At 40.3% G+C, this 8,976-nt stretch overlaps 3 protein-coding genes across 11 annotated transcripts in view; 2 read left to right on the forward strand and 1 right to left on the reverse strand.

Moving 5' to 3' along the window:
* orc4 (origin recognition complex, subunit 4) overlaps positions 1 to 4,875 on the reverse strand; it is a 131,854-nt gene extending 126,979 nt beyond the window's left edge. For all 5 annotated transcript variants that reach the window (XM_048599569.1, XM_048599567.1, XM_048599570.1 and 2 more), the window contains exons 1-2: positions 4,784 to 4,875; positions 3,996 to 4,141 (exon numbers count right to left, since the gene is read on the reverse strand). The gene's annotated coding sequence lies outside the window, so the exon portion shown is untranslated. The remainder of the gene's footprint in view (positions 1 to 3,995; positions 4,142 to 4,783) is intronic.
* LOC109912424 (activin receptor type-2A) overlaps positions 1 to 8,976 on the forward strand; it is a 322,124-nt gene that overhangs the window by 262,148 nt on the left and 51,000 nt on the right. The window lies entirely within an intron of this gene.
* mbd6 (methyl-CpG binding domain protein 6) overlaps positions 4,979 to 8,976 on the forward strand; it is a 192,972-nt gene continuing 188,974 nt past the window's right edge. For 4 of the 5 annotated variants that reach the window (XR_007262541.1, XM_048599562.1, XM_048599564.1 and 1 more), the window contains exon 1: positions 4,979 to 5,319. The gene's annotated coding sequence lies outside the window, so the exon portion shown is untranslated. Of the gene's footprint in view, positions 5,320 to 5,569; positions 5,671 to 8,976 lie in introns of those variants that run through there. The other variant, XM_048599563.1, reaches the window with a different exon arrangement.

Genomic DNA, 8,976 nt, shown 5'->3' on the forward strand with positions numbered 1-8,976 from the left:
CTGACCTGCTGTGTTCATCCAGCTCAACAACTTCCAAAGTGGGCTATCAAGAAATCATCAACTTGTTCCACCAGAGGCCCAAACACCCTCGACCACTGCTACACAACCAAAGACACCTACTGCTCCACCCCCACCCACATTTTGGGAAATTAGACTATAAAGGGCTGTTGTCCTTCTCCCAGCTTACAAGCAGAAACTGAAGCATGAGAAGGTATAGAAAGTTGTACAGTGGTGGTCTGACGTAACAGACGAGCTCCTGCTTGGAGTTCAGTGGACTGATCCATATTCCAGAAATCAGCAGCGAACCTAAATGAGTATGGCACTGCCATCGCAGACTTCATCCGCAAATTTGTAGAGAACTGCATGCCAAAGAGGTCAATCCATGGATGAACCGGGAGATGCACTCCCTACTGAAGTCCAGGACTGAGGCCTTCAAGTCGGGTAACCCTGACAGATGCAGGAAATCTAGGTACAACATTTGCAAAGTCATCAGGAATGGCTACAGATAATACCAGACTAGCCACACAATCACACATCAATTGTGGCAAATCTTTCACGATACAATGGTATACATAGCAAAGTTGAGTAGAATTGCTCACGACAATGCATCCATCCACAGTGAGATCAATGCAATCTGTGCTAGTTTTGAACAGAAGGTCAGTGAAATGGTGTCACCTGCCTCAACAGCCTTAGGTGCACCTGTACCCACAGTCACTGCCGCAGATGTCAGATCTGCCTTCTTGACAGTTAACACATGCAAAGCCACTGGCCCTGATGCAGTTTCCAATGTGCACTCCGATCCTTTGCGGACCAACTGCCAGGAGTACTTGCAGATATGTGACCTCTCCTTTCCCTGACCGGAGGTTCCCACCTGCTTCAATAAGACCACCATCATCCTGGTGCCAAACAAAAAACAACCAAAAAAAAAAAATCAGGTAACATGCCTTAATGACTACCACATGGAGTCCCTGACATCCACCATTATGAAGTGATGTTGTAGACTTGCTTGCCGAGCCGGTGTGTATGATTGCAGATGTTTTGTCACCCTGCTAGGTAACATCGACACTTCACTGGAGGCGCACCGACAGTGTTCTGTCATGCTTGTTATTTACATGTCTCAGTTTACTGGGTGGTTGGCATCATTTCAGGTTCTGTTTTTCAGTGGTTCGTATATCGGATCCAGTTCAATGTGTTTGTTGATGGAGTTCCGGTTGGAATGCCAGGCCTCCAGGAATTCTCTGTTTGGCTCGTGCTATTATGGATGTGTTGTCCAGTCGAATGTGTCCTTCTTTGTCCGTGTATCTCTGATATGACCACAAGACTACTCAGACCCCTAGGTATCAGGGTAGCCCATAAACCAACAACCACTGACGAATGTAAAGGATCCCATACCCACAACCAAGAAAACTAATGTAAATACAAAATACCATGCAAGGACTGTGAGAAACATTACATAGGCCAAACTGGAAGAAAACTGACAATAAAAGGATACACAAACACCAACTAGCCACCAAGAGACACAACCAATTCTCACTGGTCTCAATGCAACAAACACATTGAACTGGACCCAATATACAAGCCAGTGAAAAACATAACTGGAAGTGATGCTAACCACCCCAGCAAACAGAGGCATATAAATAACAAGCAGGACAGAACACCAACACTTCACCAGAGGCACACTGACAATGTTACCTAGCAGGGTGCAAAACACTGCAATCAAATGCACCAGCTCCATGAACAAGTCTACAACCTCATCCACTACCTGGGCTACAAATCTTCTCAAAAACTTTAATCATTATGAAGTGTTTTGAGAGGTTTGTAATAGCACACATCAACTCCAGCCTCCCAGAGTGCCTTGATTCTCTACAATTCACCTACCGTCACCACAGGTCCATGGCAGATGCCTTACACTCAACCCTAGAACATCCGAATAACAAGGACACCTATGTCAGACTCCCATTTATTGGCTTTAGCTCTACCTTCAACACCATAATTCCAGCCAAACTCATCTCCAAACCAGAGACCTAGCACTCGGCTTTCCCCTTCTGAAACTGGATCCTGATCCACAGACTGCAAACCATAACGATAGGCGACAACACTTCCTCCACAACAATCCTCAACACTAGTGCCCCACAAGGCTGCATACTGACCTCATTACTATACTCCTTAAACACTCACTACCGTGGCCAAATTTTGCTCTAACTCCACTTAGAAGTTTGCTCATGACACCACTGTAGTGGATCGGAACTCCAACAATGACGAGACAAAATACATGAAGATGATAAAGAGCTTAGTGGCATGGTGTAAAGACAACAATCTCTCCTTCAAATGTCAGCAAAACGAAGGAGCCGGTCATCAACTTCAGGAAGTCGAGTGCAGGACATGCCCCTGTCGATATCAACTGTGCTGAGGGGAGGATGGTCGAAAGCTTCAAGTTCCTAGGAATAAATATCACCAATTATTTATCCTGGTCTATCCACGTTAATACTACAGTCAAGAAAGCACACCAACTCTTTTATATCCTCCAAAGTCGGAGGAAATTTGGAATATCCACATGAATTACCAATTTTTATAGCTGCAGCATAGAAATTATCCTATCCGTTTGCATCACAGCTTGATATGGCAACTGCTCTGCCCAAGACTGCAAGAAATTAAATGAGTTGTGAATATAACACAGTCCATCACGCAAACTAGCCTTCCTTCCATTGGCTCCATTTATACTTCCCCCTGCCCTGGGAAAGCAACCAACGTAATCAAAATTCTCTCCCACCCCAGTTATACTCTCTTCCACCCTCTTTCATTGGGCAGAATGTTCAAAAGTTTGAAAACACACACCAACTGATTCAAGAACAGCTTCTACACCACTGTTATCAGAGTTTTGAATGGATCTCTTATACATTGAAGTGGTTCCTTCTCTACACCTTCTCTGTAGCTATTACCCTGATGTCAGGTATGATTTGTCTGGACAGTATTTTTCACTGTATCTCAGCACGTGACAATAAATTGTGCAATAATAACCCTCATGTTAAAATTCATAAAGTGCTGAATATATTCAAATTAGGGAGAAAAAAAATCACTTAAGGCAACTTCACACATAAAATACTGATCACAGACGAACTCTGCGACAACTGTAACAAAAACTAAAAGCAACACTGACTAAACAATAAAGGAACCCAAGACTAAATTGCAGAATTTTTTTCCCTCTTGAATTCCTCAGATGACAGAAAACTCCAAGCCACAGTTACACCTCATTGCCTAATTTTTGCAGAATTAATTTTGACAGCAACTAGTTCAACATAATACTCAGCTTCCATCCAGTCCTCTTCTCTCTATTTCACCAATGTGTAACATCAAGTAACCATCAGATGATGCTTCTCTCAGTTTATAACGAAATCCAGAACAGAAAACCAGCAGCATGACCCTGTCCAGCAATTCTTTCGCTGACTGCACCAGGCTGAATCTTCTAGATTCCCTACATTGCTACAGGATGTGCACCATTGATCAGAGGCTGCCCTCCTTCCTGCATTCTGCTTGGTCGTCAATAGAAAGACACACATTCATCTCTTAATCACATTTGGCGGCAACCGTTCAAGTGTGCATGAAACACTTCTATCTGAAATCTGAGACAAAAAGTCTGCCCAAAATCAGCCCCAGCAGATCTTTGTTTCAGGCATGAAAATGTTCTACCTTGCTCTTCTCTAATCTCGATTTGGATGATTCCCATCTCGGTTACTGAACTGAGCAGATTACAATATCTCCACTAACCAATTTTACCTTGAATTAGGAGACGATTTCAAAATAAAATCGCTTTATACCGCATCATTCACAACGTAATTTGTTTTACGTAAACTTAACTCGGGGATCGGATTTATACTCGACCACCAAATTATGAAAGAACACACATTTTAAAACTGTATATAAAGTGGCTCACGACATTTGATTTAAAGGCAGGCAAATCCTTCTATTCATTTCAACATTTACAATGATATATTTACCGTCGAAATTCGACGAGCAGAACCGTCCGTGTCACTAGCTACCCTCAGTAATCAGTCTTCAGAATTCAGCGAAAAAACAACGGCGATACCTTCCTCTAAAAGAGCCCAATGAGGTAAGCTCGCTGACGAAAATCCGCCGATGAAAGCTGCAACATGAAAGAAGGCATTTGGTCCACTACCATAAATCAAGAGTCGATAGTGACAAATCATGCGATCAGAAAACGAAACCGTGAATACTTTACACCAAATGCAATCTCTACCTCGTGGAACAAATACAGCGTTTATTGTGATACATGCACACTCAACAGAAAATGATGGAGGCATTAGACAGCTCCCATAAAGAAAGGGGAAGATTATATTGCCCAGATTTCAAGTCCGGCTCCTTCATCAGCCTCTCCACCACTACTTTTCCGTCCACCCCCAAAAAAAAACCCAAGCCCAGAACGCGAACAACAAAAATTGAAAATTTCTGGCGGGTCGAGGAGGGGATGTCGGAACATAGAACAACTGTGGAAACCCTTGTGATAGAACAAACTGCTGCCTCCCAGGCTTTTTAAAAAACCTGAATAAGATCAAATACGTTTTAAAAGAAAAAAAAATTCTAAATAAATAAAAATGCGAAGAACACACAGCAGGCGACTGGTGATGGAGAGGCTAGTAAACAGCAGGTGAGTCAAAAATAAGGACTAAGAGTTCTGAGCCTAGCATGATATATAAAATATAAATAACTTTGTACACAAAATAATAAAAGCACCATATTTAAAGCCCATCAGCCAGGCTGCAATTACCTGAGCAAGGCCCACTCGCTCCAACGATTGCTCAGGTAACCACGACTCCTTTTATATAGTCCCACCCACCGCCCTCTGCTCTCTGACCTTTCATGACCTCCCACCTTCTACGTCACACGACTGGTTCCGCCCTTTCTCCCCTTCCCCGGAGCATTCTGGGTAACCTCCGTCTTGGGACATGCGCAGTGCGCCGGGTATTTTCAGCTGCAGGTTTTTTTTCCTCTCGTTCTCTCTTGCCCCGCTCCCTCTGTTTCTCTCTCCGTGGCTTTCTCTCTCTCCCAGCTTCTGTGTTTCCGAGTAAAGCCTCTGTAAAGTCTCCAGAAATAAAGCGGCCGTTTCTCTTTTTTGTTATTATGAGTCTACATTCCCAACCGGATACATCCCGAGCGTCTGAAAAACTTCCTGGATACCTCCCTTAACAACCAGCCGACCTCCCGGGCCTGGCCAGCAGCCTTTTAAGTGCCATTTCAGCCCTTTATTACCCTTTGTTTTTGAGTTTTTCTGAAGCGAAAGCTTTGGAGAGGGGAGAGTTGAAGGTAAGTGGTTGCAAAGCAATTCTGGCCTTTTTTATTTAAAAATCCTTATTTTATTAAAATGAAGTGCAAATTTTGGACTATTATATAAATATATCGCTGTGTTGATAATGAAATCTTATTGAAGTTGGGAGTTTAGGATATAATTTTTTGATATGTATATTGCAGAAGAGGAACGTTGCTGGTTCTTGAAAATGGGGTTTAATCTGGTTTAAAGCCTTCTATTTATCCGCCCCCTCTTTGCTGCTGCTGATGATGATGATGCTACGTTGCAGGCCACGGCCATGCGTGACTGCTGTTTACAACAGTCCAACTTCAGCTCTTGTGGGTATCAACCCCGCAGTAATAAGAAAGGTTGTTCCATCTTGATGCGATAATGTGTTCGTATTTGGAATCTCTGGAGAGTGTTTGGAGTAGGTTCTTCAATGTGGTACATGATTTCTCTCACTGTTGAAATTTGGAATCGACTGGTAGTTAAGATACCGTCATGTTTGTGATTTTTCATATTTTGCATATTTATAGGCCCAATAGGATGTGGACTACAATATATAGCGTTTTAGCCCTAAAGAAACGTTTAGAGTTGAAGGATTTCAGTAGTTTGGTCGTCTTGCACTCCACTATTATATTTTTATGACAAAAATACGTGTAATTAATGTTTAACAATGCACTGATGGCTAGAGCTAAAGGGCACAGTAACTCCATGTGTGGATAAATATTTTAATTTTTCAATGTAATTGTTGAAATGATGCCTCAATGTGAATCTGCTTTCCCTTGGAAAAAGTGCTGCCTTTTTTTAAAACAAAGAAACTTTTAAAGCATTTTTAGATGCATGTTAGAGATGTATGTTGAATTTGTATGTTAAGTGTATAGCAGCAAGTAATTTAATAGTTTAAAGTTTCATGTTAATGTTCTGTGGTTTTGCTTGTTTTGAAATAAGAGCAATTCGCAATACATTTTTTTGCAAGTTGCTGAAGTATGTTTTTAGTGTTTGTGAGTACTATTAATACTTCTGTAGGTCTAAATTAAAATCTAAAATTATTAAAGTTTTCCATATTTATTTAATTTTTACATCTCTTATTCTCCTGGTTTTTGCTTTACGTGATTGCCAGTAGGCTGATTTTTCTCCTCCTGGAAGGAAATAATAGATGTAATGGATGGGTTTGGCAGGTAAGATCTCTTTGGGGTTTAGGTGGCTCCAACCTGGTATAGTGAGGGAAATTTGAAATCAGATGGACCTTGTGTTTTAAATTTGGTAATCTGTTACTTAAACTAATCGGGTATGCATTATTCCAGCACACTGTTAATTTGACCAGCCAACTTAGTTTATTTTATGGCTTTCAAAAGATTGGACTTGTTATTGGGCTCCTACGTTTCTTCCCATTTGGCTGCAAATAACTGTGTGAAATAGCTCTATATGTAAGTTGGTCCTTGCTCAGTGAGCATTTGTGATAAGTTGCAACTTTTTAGCCTCTGCATGTACTTAGGAGTCCCTAAGCCTTAGTTTTGTCCATCGGTACTGAACTTCATTGGTGTTGAGTAAATGTGAAGTGTGTCTGAAGTGAGCATTGGGTGCGCAGAAACCTTCGAGGTTTGTCTGTATTTTTCAACAGCTTGATTTGAAGACTATTCCTGTCATTCCTTAGTTAGGAGACTTGATGATTGAAAACTAAAATCGTTAATTTGTTTTTGTTCTTTAAAATTGCCAACTCTACAGATCTGAAAAATAGATGTACGTGGTTTTAACTGAGAGTACTTCTGAGTGCTTTAATTTGGTTTCTTATTTTGCTTTTGGTTGTATTTTAGCTCAAATGAGTGGTAAACATTCTTGATATAACAATATATTGTCAAGTTTAATATTCCAAAACGACTTATTTTTACATCATTTTTACTTCTACGTATTTCAAATGGTTCAGTTAGTTTTGATCAGTGCTAGTCGTGGTAAATAAATTAAACAGAATTATTGATACATATAACAATTTTTATTATTTTGCCAAGTTTCTTAAGCATATGTTGCGTTTTCACTTTTCAGAATCGGGAAATTTTAAATGGAAGTTTGGAAATTTGTGAAGCTTTTAAAACTTTGCTTTGAAATTAAATAACTTGCCTTGGAAAAGTAGTATTAGCATCTGCAGATAGATTCTTCAAAGTATGTTATTCCTGTTTTTACTCTTCTGAATGACCTGATATTAATTTAACACATGTTCTCCTATATGTGTTATGATTAATATATGGTATCTTCTGTCAAAATAAAGATGCTAAATAATTGATGCTACAATCCTTAATGGAATACATGCTAAGAAATGATTCTCTTCAGCTGGGACACTTAAAATAAGGAATGACAGCTGTAGAACAAGGGGTTGGGCACTTTGGATTAAGGTGAGCAGCAGTTTCTTCGCTCAGCCTTTAGGAATCACCTCGAGAGAGAGATGCAGATCCTCTGTCATTGGGTATGTTTAAGACAAGTGTCGATAGATTCCTGGGTTACAAAGGAAATTCAAGATTGAGTGGATAGTGTGGGATGGCGAAGTTGAAATAGATCTTGATGGACGACAGGTCAAGTTTGAAGCACGACATTACCCATTCCTATTTCATATGTTCTTATGTGTACATCAACCTATATTAGATCATGTTGTATATTTACTAATGTAACTTTAGCTGACTTGAGTAAGGCAATGTTCATTGCACAATTTGGTTTTGTTGTAATTATATTGCCACAGCCATATATCTAGAGACTTTCATCAACACTTCGCAACACTCCGATTTATGCTAGGCACAGTCTTATTTTTTAGGGAAAGACAGAAAGGACACACAGACTTAAGAGAAGTAGTTAAGGTTTCAGATTGACCTTTTGTCAGAACTGAAAAAGTTAAATGCATAAAAAATTTAAGGAAGCTCAGTGGGAGAGAAAATGGGAAGTGAAGACAAAAAGGATAATGGTGCAAGGGCAAGGGCAAAAAATAAAACATGGTTTAAAGGTGGTGAAAATTGGGATGGCAGAATCATCGACTGTTTTTGTCCTAAAAAATGAAAGCCAAAATTATGATTTGAAATTGATGAATGTCTGTTGAGTCTGGTCGGTTATGAAGTACCTAATCAAAAGATAAGGGGTTGTACGTTGAGCATTGAGAGGTCATCGTGGGAACAAGTGGACAAATGAAATGAAAAGAGCCATAAACATTGGCACACATATATGGGCAGAACAGTGGTGTTCGACAAGGGAGTCACCCAATCTATAATTATTCCAACATAGAAGGGACCACATTATTTCCAGCAGACACAATGCACTAAATTGAAAAGTTTCAAAAGAAATTGTGTGGATGAAGCATCTGGATGCTTGGAAGAAGGCAATGGCAGAGATAAAACGGCGTAATTTGCAACTCCTATGCTTGCTTGATGGGAAGGTTCTGTAATGAGAAAAAAATTGTTCCATCTCCGTTTCCCCCTTTTGGTTTTCTTGCCAGAACTGTGAGGCATCTTTGTTCTCACCACGTTCAACGAGCTTTCATATCTTTCAGCATTAATGCCACCTCTGCCATGATGCCATTTCCAAACATATCTTTCCCTTCTCTTTCAGCATTTCAAAGAGTCCATTCCACCCAGGTCCATTGTTCATTTGTACCTGACATCTTTTCCCTTCACATGAAAAATCTGTTTGTGGTT

The sequence above is a fragment of the Rhincodon typus genome, chromosome 7 (genome assembly GCF_021869965.1).
Source record: "Rhincodon typus isolate 14 chromosome 7, sRhiTyp1.1, whole genome shotgun sequence".
Classification (NCBI taxonomy): domain Eukaryota; kingdom Metazoa; phylum Chordata; class Chondrichthyes; order Orectolobiformes; family Rhincodontidae; genus Rhincodon; species Rhincodon typus.